The sequence below is a fragment of the Macaca fascicularis genome, chromosome 9 (assembly GCF_037993035.2).
Source record: "Macaca fascicularis isolate 582-1 chromosome 9, T2T-MFA8v1.1".
Taxonomy (NCBI): domain Eukaryota; kingdom Metazoa; phylum Chordata; class Mammalia; order Primates; family Cercopithecidae; genus Macaca; species Macaca fascicularis.
The window spans coordinates 23,930,617-23,943,533 of NC_088383.1; the positions used below are offsets into that span (position 1 = coordinate 23,930,617).

At 41.4% G+C, this 12,917-nt stretch overlaps 1 protein-coding gene and 1 pseudogene across 2 annotated transcripts in view; both read left to right on the forward strand.

Moving 5' to 3' along the window:
- Positions 1 to 12,917, forward strand: part of MSRB2 (methionine sulfoxide reductase B2) — a 65,044-nt gene that overhangs the window by 34,608 nt on the left and 17,519 nt on the right. The window lies entirely within an intron of this gene.
- LOC102120443 (14-3-3 protein zeta/delta pseudogene) lies at positions 8,564 to 9,450 on the forward strand (annotated as a pseudogene).

Consider the following 12,917-nt stretch of genomic DNA (forward strand, 5'->3'; position numbering starts at 1 on the left):
AGCCATTGAGTTCATGGGACTCACCCTGTGGTCATTTTGCTGGTCCCTGAGGACATTATTGGGATGGATGGACTTCCAAGATGGGTAGATCTCACATGGTTTACCTGACTGTGGAGTAAGGACAACTGTGATAAGAACGATCAAGTGGAAACCCCTAAAACTGTGCCGCCTCAGCCAAGAGAGTAAACCAGATGTATGACATCCCACTGGGAATGGCAGAGATTAAATTTGGAAAAAGTTAATTAGGATAAAAAAATGAAATAGTGAAGCCAAGGGGACACCACTGCTTTTCTTGTCCTGAGTCACAAAGTTATGCTTGGCTTTAAAACTAAGTTTAAAATTTGACCCAGTAGGCACTTAAAAAGCTGCATACCTAAGCTGGGAATGGTGGCTCACACCTGTAGTTCCAGCTACTCATAGCTGCAAAGCAGGAGGATCACTTGAGCCTGGGAGTTCAAGTCCAGCCTGGGCAACATAGCAGGGCTCTTAAAAAATAAAAAATTAGGCCAGGCACAGTGGCTCATACCTGTAATCCCAGCACTTTGGGAGGCCGAGGTGGGCAGATCATGAGCTCAGGAGATCGAGACCATCCTGGCTAACACAGTGAAACCCCGTCTCTATTAAAAAATACAGAAAAAAAAAAATTAGATGAGCATGATGGCGGGCACCTGTAATACCAGCTACTCAGGAGGCTAAAGCAGGAGAACCGTGTGAATCCGGGAGGCGGAGCTTGCTGTAAGCCAAGTTCTCACCACTGCACTCCAGCCTGGGCGACAGAGCGAGACTCCGTCTCAAAAAAAACAAAACAAAACAAAACCCATAAAATTAAAAAGTGCCTACCTCCGCCTATAGGCTGATTGATGGTTCTGTAAGGTGTTCTTCCTATAATTCACAGGCATGTTAGAACCCATCATCAGTCTGTGGGATTTTAAGAAGCCTGTCTAATAATATCCCAAGACGGGTCTCCAAGGTCATCATGGCTGGATTCTGCCTCTGTATGGGCCTTAACAGCATGATCCATTCCCCATGATGCAAGAAGGATTTGAACACCCGACATGGCCAGTGACTTAGAAATTCTCAAGTCTATTAACACACTGACGCCACAAGATGTCCCGTGAGACACCAAAGGGGCTTTGGGACTCCAGAAAAGGTCTTTTTCTCAAGACACCCAGGAGTGAGGAATTCCGTAAGAATGGGTAGTCCACACAGGCTTGCTTTGTGTGTATGTATGTCTTATTTCCTCCCCTCACAGTCTCTAGCCTTTTCTCCAATTAAAACTCACTGTCCGAGGCCCCTGAGTCTAGTTCTGAAGAGAGGACAGGAGGCAGCCTCCACAGCAGACCCAGTGCAAGGCTTGGTCTGTGCAGCCTTCTGCTTCCTGGTCTCTGCTCATTTTATACTAAATGGAAGCATCCCGCGTGGCTGCCTCCCCAGCGCTATCATGGTGGTAGATTTGTGTCTATCAAGTTATCTAAGATGTGGTTCTGGGATCTCTGAGCACGGCCTGACTCTTCATTCCCTTCCCTCAGAGTTATGAACAAAAGAATAATGCATGTGACATTTAGATGCTGATTATGGAGCAAGGGAGTTGGTAAGAGATGAGGGTGGAGGGAATATTCCTAGCAATTGGTGTATTTGGCTGATTGGTAACTGTTTATAGACTTGTTTCTTTCTAGCGCGTACCCCTTGAAATCATTTTCTTTGTAAATGTTAAAAGCCATAAAAAAAAAAAAAACACCATCTTGATTACTCCTCTTTGTACTTTAATCAGCAGCATGTCAGCCTCTGAATAAACTGTAATTCCTTCACTATGCCTGTCGAGGGGAGCATTTAGGCCACATTAAAAAATATATCTTGGTAAAGATCTCAAGAACAATTAGCAATTAAAATAATCTATTATTCTACCTTTTACTATATAAACACGGCTGCTTGACTGATTTCACAGTCTAAGGTATCGCGCTGCTGGGGAGTCCCATCTTTCCTACTTCCACAGCTCTTAGACACACTGGAGGCATCTGAAGTGTTGTGAAGTAGCTCTTGATGGTCATTAGTACATCTTTTTTTTATTTGAGACAGGTTCTCACTCTGTGCCCAGGCTGGCGTGCAGTGGTGTGATCTCTGGTCACTGCAGCCTTGACCTCCTAGGCTCAGGTGATGCTCCCACCTCAGCCTCCTGAGTAAGTGAAACTACAGGCGCACGCCTCCAAGCCCAACTACTTTTTTTTTTTTTTGTATTTTTTGTAGAGATAGGTTTTCACTGCGTTGCCCAGGCTGGCCTCAAACCCCTGGGTTCAAGTGATCTGCCCGCCTTGGCTTCCCAAAGCTCTGGGATTACAGGCATAAGCCTTCCATGAATTTTTAATTTGCTTTTTGTTTCCAAGTAAATCTCTAAAAGAATACTTATTAAAAATGAATCTTTCAAATCCTTAGTATTTGTATCACTTACATTTACACTCCAGGATGATTTTCTATTAAAATGTATTTTCTAGTAATTTTGTCCACTTTCTCCATTATTTTGCCTGTTACACTGATTTAACAAAACCATGATGAGATACCATCTCATACCAGTCAGAATGGATATCACTAAAAAGCCAAAAAATAACAAATGTGGTTGAGGTTGTGGAAAAAAAGAAACACTTATATACTGTTGGTAGGAGTGTAAATTAGTTCAGTTATTGTGGAGAGCAGCATGGCAATTCCTCAAATAACTCAAAACAGAACTACCATTGGACCCAGCAATCCCATTACTGGGGATATACCCAAAGGCATACAATCGTTCTATCATAAAGACACATGCACACATATGTTCACTGAACACTATCCACACTAGCCAAGACATGGAATCAACCTAAATGCCCATCAGTAGTAGACTGGATAAAGAAGATGGTACATGTACACCATGGAATACTATGCAGCCATCAAAAGGAATGAGATCATATACTTGGCAGGAACATGGATGGAGTTGGAGGCCACCCCCCCTTAGCAAACTAATGCAGGAACAGAAAACCAAATATCACATGTTCTCACTTATAAGTGGGAGTTAAATGATGAGAACACATGGACACAGAGAGAGGAACAACAGACACTGGGGCCTGTTGGAGGGCAGAGGGTAGGAGGAGGTAGAGGATCAGGAAAAATAACTAATGGGCACTAGGCTTAATAGCTGGGTGACAAAATAATCTGTAAAAAAAACACCCCTGACTCAAGTTTACCTATATAACAAACCTCCATGTGTACTTCAGAACTTAAAATAAAAGTTAAAACAATAAAACACTGATTTAAGGTCATTTTCTTGGTCTTTTTTTTTTTTTTTTAGAGACAAGGTCTCTCTATGTTGTTCAGGCTGAGCTCTAACTCCTGGGGCTCAAGTGATCTTCTCACCTCAGCCTGCTAAGTATCCCAAGTAGCTGGGACTACAGGCTTGCGACTTTTACGTCATTTTCAATCAGTGTTTCCTGTCCTACAGTCAGCTGATTGTATATGCATACCCGTGTGCTAGCAGGACATTCAGTGCTCAGGGGATGCCGTGAGTGCAGCTAAGATGCCAGCATGATGTATCATGTTCCTGTGTCTGCTTGCTTCATGGATACCCATATTTTGTTTGATAGAGTGAAAGAAGGCCTCAGATCTCCTTCTAGCCCCTTAGATGGGATTTGAACCACCCAAGGAAGGAACTATTTATGAAATTCTCTATGAGATACTGGATAAGGATCAGAAACCGGAAGAAGGCTGACTGAGCTTCCAGTTTTTGGAGACTTCCCAAAATAACTAGGAGACCTAAGAATGGCTATGTCCCTTTTCAGATATGTCTACTGTAGTTTGGGCATTGAAAGTTAGTAAGCCCATAGAGGTGGCTTACCCCCATAATCCCAGCACTTTGGGAGGCTAAGGTGGGAGGATCACTTTAGCTCAGGAGTTCTTACCTGGGCAACACAGTGAGACCCCCATCTGTACAAAGAAATAAAAATTAGCCAGGAGTGGTGGTTTGTACCTATTGTCCTGTCTACTCGGGTGACTGAAGTGGGAGAATCACTTGAGTCCAGGAGGTCAAGGCTGCAGTGAGCCATAATCACAGCACTGCACTCCAGTCTGGGCAACAGAGCAAGACCCTGTCATTAAAAAAAAAAAAAGGTAATGGGACTTCGTGTCGTAGCCACAGGCTTATCAAGCCTGGATGTAGCTTGTATACCTATGATGATTGTCATGCTAAATTAAAGAAAAAATTATCAAGATAAAACAATTTATACCTCTTTATTCTAATTTCAGTGGTAAATAGAAAATTGCATTTAGCAAATTAAAACTTCATAGAGATATTATTTCTTATCTATGAGATTGCCAAAAGTTCAAAAGTTTGCTAACATACTCCATTGGTCAAATTATAGAGAAACAGATGCTCTTATACATTGCTCATCAGCACGTACAATGGCATAGCCCCTATCCAGGGCAATTTGGCAATACCTACCAAAAAATATACATTTACACTTGGACCCAGCCATTTTATTTCTAGGAATCAATCCCAAAGATAATACTGGCAAAAATAAGCAAAAGAGAAGTGCAAGGATATTCATCACAGCACTGTTTGTAAGAGCAAAAGATGGAAATAATCCAAATATCCATCAGTAGGGTACTGGTTAAATATAGTACAGCCACATAATGCAGTACTATCCAATTATGAAAAGAAATGAAGCCTACCTTGATAGTCTTCTAATAAAGAGGAGATTTCTCCAAATAAACTTTCTTTTGTAGATTTGCCTTTGAAACTATGGAAATATTTCACAGAACTTTAAAACAAAAATTAAATTTGAAAAAACAATCCCCAAACAACCAAAAGCAAAATGAGACAGTGAACCCAATTCTACATCATGTTAGTGGCATGACCACACACAGAGTAGGAATTTTAAGTAATTTAAAAACATGGTAATTCCACTGTATATTCATAATGGGCTGTTACCTCGGACAAAAAGAACTGTAAAAGAAGAAAAAATTCAACTGTTTTCACTATCTTTTACTTTTGGTAAATAAGTAATTATGTTAATATCATTGGGAACTGGGACTTGCAGTATGGGTTTTTCCGTAAGAAAGGAGAAACTGATGGAAGATTTCAGAAAGTTAATTTAAAAACCTTACAATTTTCCATTTGAGTTGGAAATACTAGTATGTAATAATATAAAACACATTTTATGTTTCATCTTTCAAAATTATTTCCTAACTCTGCCCATGAAAAGACCTTAAATCAAAGAGCAACCCAGGGACAGTGAGCAGTTTGTGATCCCTAAATATTTCCCCACGAAAGGAACCAGGGCTCATTGAAGAAATGGGTTTCTCCAGATCGGGGATGGGAAATGTATAAGATGAGCCCGGGTCATCTATGCTCATTACCAGAAAGCAAGGTAGCTAACAAACACTTAACTAGGGCCAGTTGGGGTGGCTCATGCCTGTAATCCCAGTGCTTTAAGGGTTACGGGCTGAGGAGGGCAGATTGCTCGAGGTCAGAAGTGTGAAACCAGTCTGGGCAATGTAGCAGGACCCCATGTCTACAAAATTAAAAAAAAAAAAAATAGTGGGCACGGCAGCTCATGCCTATAGTTCCAGCTACGTAAGAGGATTGCACGAGCCCAGGAGTTCAAGGCTGCAGTGAGCTATTGTACCATTGCACTCCAGCCTGGGCAAGAGTGAGACCCTGTCTCAAACAAAACAACCACTTAACTAGAATTATGTCAAAAGAACTCAGGATCCAACTTGCGAGGGCTCACAGTGACTAAAAATGGGACAATTTGGGGATCAATAGGAATAGTATCGACAATATAGTGAATCACTTTAAATATGTTTAAGTCCATTAGTTCTTAATAGAAAGAAAACCTTTATTGGCTCACTTTTGTGGCTATTAGATAACCAAATGATTATTTTGAAAATTGGGGCTGGGTGCAGTGACTCATACTTGTAAACCCAGCACTTTGGGAGTATGAGACAGAAGGATCATTTGAGGCCAGGAGTTTGAGACCAGCCTGGGCAACATAGTGAGACCCCATTGCTAAAAAACTAAAAAAAAAAAAAAAAAAAATAGCTTGCCTGCCATACCAGCTCTTTGGGAGGTTGAAGCAGCGGGGTAGCTTGAGCCTGGGAGGTTGAGGATGCAGTAAGTCGTGATCATACCACTGCCTTTCAGCCTGGGCAACAGAGCAAGACCTTGCCTCGAAAAAGAGAAGGGAAAGGAAGGGAAGGGAAGGGAGAAAGAGAGAAAGGAAGTAAGCAAGAAAGAGAAAGAAAGAAAGAGAAAGGAAGAAAGGAAGGGAAAAATTGTGGTAAATAAAGGGAAAAATGGAAGCAATTTCTCTGTATAGAAGTAATACACATAATAAATGGTTTGATCTATCATTCTATATCACCATTTCACAATCCCTACTGAAATAATGGATCTAGGCAATGATCATCACAAAAAGAGAGGCAAGTAGTCTTACCAAAATATTCCAGCATCAATCTAATCAAGTTCTAGCTAGAGCTGTTGGTCTATCAGAACAAATATAGGGGACAGAGGAACATGTTAAATAATACAACAGGGCTGCAGTTAGGAAAATGTAGACTGATTTCCTTCATAAGTAATTTGTAAGGAGGAGAAACAACCCAAAGGTTTTTTAAAATGTTAGGAAACACAGCAACCAATGGCAATGTATGGGACCTTACTTGGATCACTATTTGAAAAAACCATAAAGAATTTATGAAAGAACTGAAGAAATTTGGATATTACCATATATAATGATATTAAGAAAATATTGTTATTATGTTGTGTAAAATAGTGTTTTATGGGGTTTTGTTCAAGAATTCTTACTGTTTAGAGATGCATGCTAAATAGTTATAAATGAAATGACCTGTCTAGGATTTGCTGTAAGTACTTTGCACAGTGATTTAGATTAGAGATCAGAGATAGTGTCTATATTAGAGGTAGTAATCTAGATCTAGTGATATACATTGAAGAAGACTGGCCAAATGTTGATGATTTTGAAGCTGGGTGATACATAGGTCAGAAGAGTTCATTATACTAGCAGCAAGAGAAGGGAAATTTCACAAGTGAGCTGCAGTCACCCAATTCTCTGCCTGAAGATGACACAGAGAGCCAGACTCCAAGTAGAGCACAGTGGCCTTGCTGAGCTGAGGAGACAGAGATCAGAAACTAGAAGTTGGATCAGCTGAAATGTTTGGAATCTGGATGAAGAGGCATCAGAAAGGAGGGAGCTGTGCAGATGAGGCCCTTGGGAGTTGAGGTGGGTGCCTTCTGGGAATATGTGGCATGGCTGGATGGTACATGCACAGGACACAGCTCCCCATGGTAGAAGCTACCGTGTACTTACCAGACAGCAACTTCTTCAGGATTGAAGGTGATGCCCGTAGCAGAGGGTTAGTAGTCCTGGGGCATTCTGGAATGCCCTGTATGAGAAATTTCATTACCTCTCATTAATGTATCTGGCACCCAGGTGAGATCCCAGATAGGCTTTAAGAATAAGGACACGCCAACCACGTGCGGTGGCTCACGTCTGTAATCCCAGCACTTTGGGAGGCTGAGACGGGTGGATCACAAGGTCAGGAGATGGAGACCATCCTGGCTAACACAGTGAAACCCCGTCTGTACTAAAAAAAAATACAAAAAATTAGCTGGGCACGATGGCGGGTGCCTGTAGTCCCAGCTACTCCAGAGGCTGAGGCAGGAGAATGGTGTGAATCTGGGAGGCAGAGCTTGCAGTGAGCCGAGATCACGCCACTGCACTCTAGCCTGGGTGACAGAGCAAAACTCTGTCTCAAAAAAAAAAAAAAAAAGAATAAGGACACACCCTGTCAAAGCCTAAGTCAAGCCCCAACATCTCTTCCAAACTTAAGCTCAGTTGGGGAAGGAAATGTGATTTTAGTAAAAAAGAGAACAAAAGGAGAATGGGTGCACTGGACCAATTTTACCTAATGTTTAATATTGCTGAAGATGGATGTGGGGGATGTTATGAGGATAAGGGGGAGTGTGAGGAAGGAGGAAGAGGAAATAGCACATGGGGAGGCCCAGACATGATGGAAGCTGGTTCCACAGAGCTAAGAAAAGAACTGTTTCACTGGTACCAAACCCAGATTTTCTCTCATTTTCACATCTCTGAAATCGGACATCCCTTGCAATGTAAGTTATTTTACCATTTTAATTGGCAGAATTGTTTTTTCTTAATGTCACATAAAATAATGGTGCATCTTATGGTTGATATTTCAGACTTACTGAAATATGGTAGTCATGTTAGACTCGAGAAAAAGCATAAGTTAAGAACTTACAGGAAAAAAGTCTGAAGAACTCAACAGGTGGGCACACCATGCATCTAGTATTAAAGGGGTTGAATTTTATCCCAAGTGTAATGAGAAGCCATTAAAGGATTTTAATAGTGGACTAGCTTGATCAGATTTGTATATTTTGGAAAATAACTGATATGGTTTGGATATCTGTCCCCTCCAAATCTCATGTCGAAATTCCATCCCCAGAGTCTCAGCCTTGCCACTGCCCAAAGACTGCTGAGTCCCTGTCCATCCGCTGCCACCACCCACTCCGGACACAGAACATCCAGTCATGGATAAAAATGAGCTGGTTCAGAAGGTCAAACTGGCCAAGCAGGCTGAGCAATATGATGACATGACAGCCTGCATGAAGTCTGTAACTGAGCAAGGAGCTGAATTATCCAATGAGGAGAGAATCTTCTCTCAGTTGCTTATAAAAATGTTGTAGGAGCCTGTAGGTCATCTTGGAGGGTCGTCTCAAGTATTGAACCAAAAAGACGGAAGGGGCTGAGAAAAAGCAGCAGATGGCTCGTGAATACAGACAGAAAATTGAGATGTAGCTAAGAGATATCTGCAATGATGTACTGTCTCTTTTGGAAAAGTTCTTGATCCCCAATGCTTCACAAGCAGAACAAAGTCTTCTATTTGAAAATGAAAGGAGATTACTACCGTTACTTGGCTGAGGTTGCCGCTGGTGATGACAAGAAAGGGACTGTGGATCAGTCACAAGAAGCATACCAAAAAGCTTTTGAAATCAGCAAAAAGGAAATGCAACCAACACATCCTATCAGACTGGGTCTGGCTCTTAACTTCTCTGTGTTCTATTATGAGATTCTGAACTCTACAGAGAAAGCCTGCTCTCTTGCAAAGACAGCTTTTGATGAAGCCATTGCTGAACTTGATACATTAAGTGAAGAGTCATACAAAGACAGCACACTAATGCAATTACTGAGAGACAACTTGACACTGTGGACATCAGATACCCAGGAGACGAAGCTGAAGCAGAAAAAGGCAGGGAAGATTAACTGGCCTTCCAACTTTTGTCTGCCTTATTCTAAAATTTACACAGTAGACCATTCCCGTTGTCATCCATGTGGTCCCACAAATAGTTTTTTGTTTACAACTTATGACAGGTTTATGTTACTTCTATTTGAATTTCTGTATTTCCCATATGGTCTCTATGTTTAATATTAGGGGAGTGGAGCCACTTAACATTCAGGGAGTTATCTGTTTTCATCTTGAGGTGGCCAATATGGGGATGTGGAATTTTTATACAAGTTATAAATGTTTGGTATAGTACTTTTGGTACATTGTGGCTTCACAAGGGCCGGTGTTAAAACTGTTTCCATGTCTAAGCAAAGAAAACTGCCTACATATTGGTTTGTCCTGGTGGGGAATAAAAGGGATCACTGGTTCCAGTCACAGGTGTAGTAATTGTGGGTACTTTAAGGTATGGAGCACTTACAAGGCTGTGGTAGAAACAGATACCCCATGGATACCACATGTTAAATCATGTACATCTGTGGAATAGTCAATCTCACAACCTTTGAGATTGCAGAACACTACAACTGCAGAAGTGTTCCTTTAGACAAAGTTGTGATGTATTTTACTCTGGATAAGGGCAGAAATGGTTCACATTGCATTATTTGTAAAGTTACCAGCTGTTAGCTTTCATTATTTTTGCTACACTCATTTTATTTGTATTTAAATGTGTTAGGCAACCTAAGAACAAATGTAAAAGTAAAGATGCAGTAAAAATGAATTGCTTTGATCATTACTTCATATATATCAAGCACAGCAGTAAAAAAAAAAAAAAACCCATGTATTTAACTTTTTTTTAGGTTTTTTGCTTTTCTGATTTTTTTTTTTTTTTTTTTTTGATACTTGCCTAACACATTGTGCTGTAAAAATAGTTAACAGAGAAATAACTTGAGATGACGGCTAGCTTTGTTTAATGTCTTAGGAAATTTTCATGAACAATCTAAGCATAATTGTTAAGAACAGGTGTATTAAATTCATGTAAGAGGAATAAAAGTTTTATGAATGGAGTTTTCAACTACTTTCTCTACAGCTTTTCATGTAAATTAGTCTTTTGGTTCTGAAACTTCTCTAAAGGAAATTTTACATTTTTTGAAGTTTATTCCTTATTCCCTCTTGGCAGCTAATGGGCTTTTACCAAGTTTAAACACAAAGTTTATCATAACAAGAAAAATACTACTAATATAACTACTGTTTCCATGTCCTATGATCCCCTCTCTTCCTCCCCACCCTGAAAAAGAAATAAGTTCCTATTTTTTCTGGGAGAGGGGAAGATTGTTTGGAAAAAAAATGTAATATGCTCCATTTAAAATTTTGGTATATGGTGAGAGGTTCCAAGATGGCTGAATAGGAACAGCTCCAGTCTACAGCTCCTAGTGTGAGTGACACAGAAGATGGGTGATTTCTGCATTTCCAACTGAGGTACCAGGTTCATCTCACTGGGGCTTGTCGGACAGTGGGTGCAGCCCACGGGGGGTTAGCTGAAGCAGGGCGGGGCATCGCCTCACCTGGGAAGTGCAAGGGGTTGGGGAATTCCCTTTCCTAGCCAAGAGAAGCTGTGACAGATGGTACCTGGAAAATCGGGACACTCCCACCCTAATATTGCGCTTTTCCAATGGTCTTAGCTAATGGCACACCAGGAAATTATACCCCGCGCCTGGTTCAGAGGGTCCCATGCCCACAAAGCCTCACTCACTGCTAGCACAGCAGTCTGAGATCCAACTGCAAGGCAACAGCAAGGCTGGGGGAGGGGCGTCCACCATCGCTGAAGCTAGAGTAGGTAAACAAAGCAGCAGGGAAGTTTGAACTGGATAGAGCCCACTGCAGCTCCAGGAGGCCTGCCTGCTTCTGTAGACTCCACCTCTGGGGGCAGGGCATAGCTGAACAAAAGGCAGCAGAAATTTCTGCAGACTTAAACGTCCCTATCTGACAGCTTTGAAGAGAGTAGTGGTTCTCCCAGCACAGAGTTTGAGATCTGAGAATGGACACACTGCCTCCTCAAGTGGGTCCCTGACCCCCGAGTAGCCTAACTGGGAGACACCTCCCAGAAGGGGCCTACTGACACCTCATAACACCTCACACAGCCGGATGTCCCTCTGAGATGAAGCTTCCAGAGGAACGATCAGGCAGCAACATCTGCCATTCTGCAATATGTGCTGTTCTGCAGCCTCCGCTGGTGATACCTAGGCAAACAGGGTCTGGAGTGAACCTCCAGCAAACTCCAACAGACCTGCAGCTGAGGGTCCTGACTGTTAGAAGGAAAACTAACAAACAGAAAGGACATCCACACCAAAACCCCATCTGTATGTCACCATCATCAAAGACCAAAGGTAGATAAAACCACAAAGATGGGGAGAAACCCGAGCAGAAAAGCTGAAAATTCTAAAAATCAGAGCATGTCTTCTTCTCCAAAGGAACGCAGCTTCTTGCCAGCAAAAGAACAAAGCTTGATGAAGAATGACTTTAATGAGCTGAGATAGGAAGGCTTCAGATGATCGGTAATAACAAACTTCTCCAAGCTAAAGGAGGATGTTCAAATCCATCACAAAGAAGCTGAAAACCTTGGACAAAAATTAGACAAATGGCTAACTAGAATAAACAGCGTAGAGAAGACCTTAAATGACCTGATGGAGCTGCAAACCATGGCACAAGAACTACACGATGCATGCACAAGCTTCAGTAGCCAATTCCATCAAGTGGAAGGAAGGGTATCAGCGATTGAAGATCAAATGAATGAAATGAAGTGAGAAGAGAAGTTTAGAGAAAAAAGAATAAAAAGAAATGAACAAAGCCTCCAAGAAATATGGGACCTGAAAAGACCAAATCTATGTCTGATTGGAGTACCTGAAAGTGATGGGGAGAATGGAATCGAGTGGGAAAATTCTTCAGGATATTATCCAGGAGAACTTCCCCAACCTAGCAAGGCAGGCCAACATTCAAATTCAGGAAATACAGAGAATGCCACAGAGATACTTCTCGAGAAGAGCAACACCAACACACATAATTGTCAGATTCACCAAAGTTGAAATGAAGGAAAAAATATTAAGGGCACCCAGAGAGAAAGGTTGGGTTACCCACAAAGGGAAGCCCATCAGACTAACAGTGGATCTCTCTACAGAAACTCTACAAGCCAGAAGAGAGTGGGGGCCAATATTCAACATTCTTAAAGAAAAGAATTTTCAACCCAGAATTTCATATCCAGCCAAACTAAGCTTCATAAGTGAAGGAGAAATAAAATCCTTTACAGACAAGCAAATGCTGAGAGATTTTGTCACCACCAGGCCTACCTTACAAGAGCTCCTGAAGGAAGCATTAAACATGGAAAGGAACAACCAGTACCAGCCACTGCAAAAACATGCCAAATTGTAAAGATTATTGATGCTAGGAAGAAACTGCATCAACTAATGAGCAAAATAACCAGCTAACATCATAATGACAGGATCAAATTCACACAAAACAATATTAACCTTAAATGAAAATGGGTTAAATGGTCCAATTAAAAGACACAGACTGGCAAATTGGATAGAGTCAAGACCCATCAGTGTGCTGTATTCAGGAGACCCATCTCATGTGTAGAGACACAC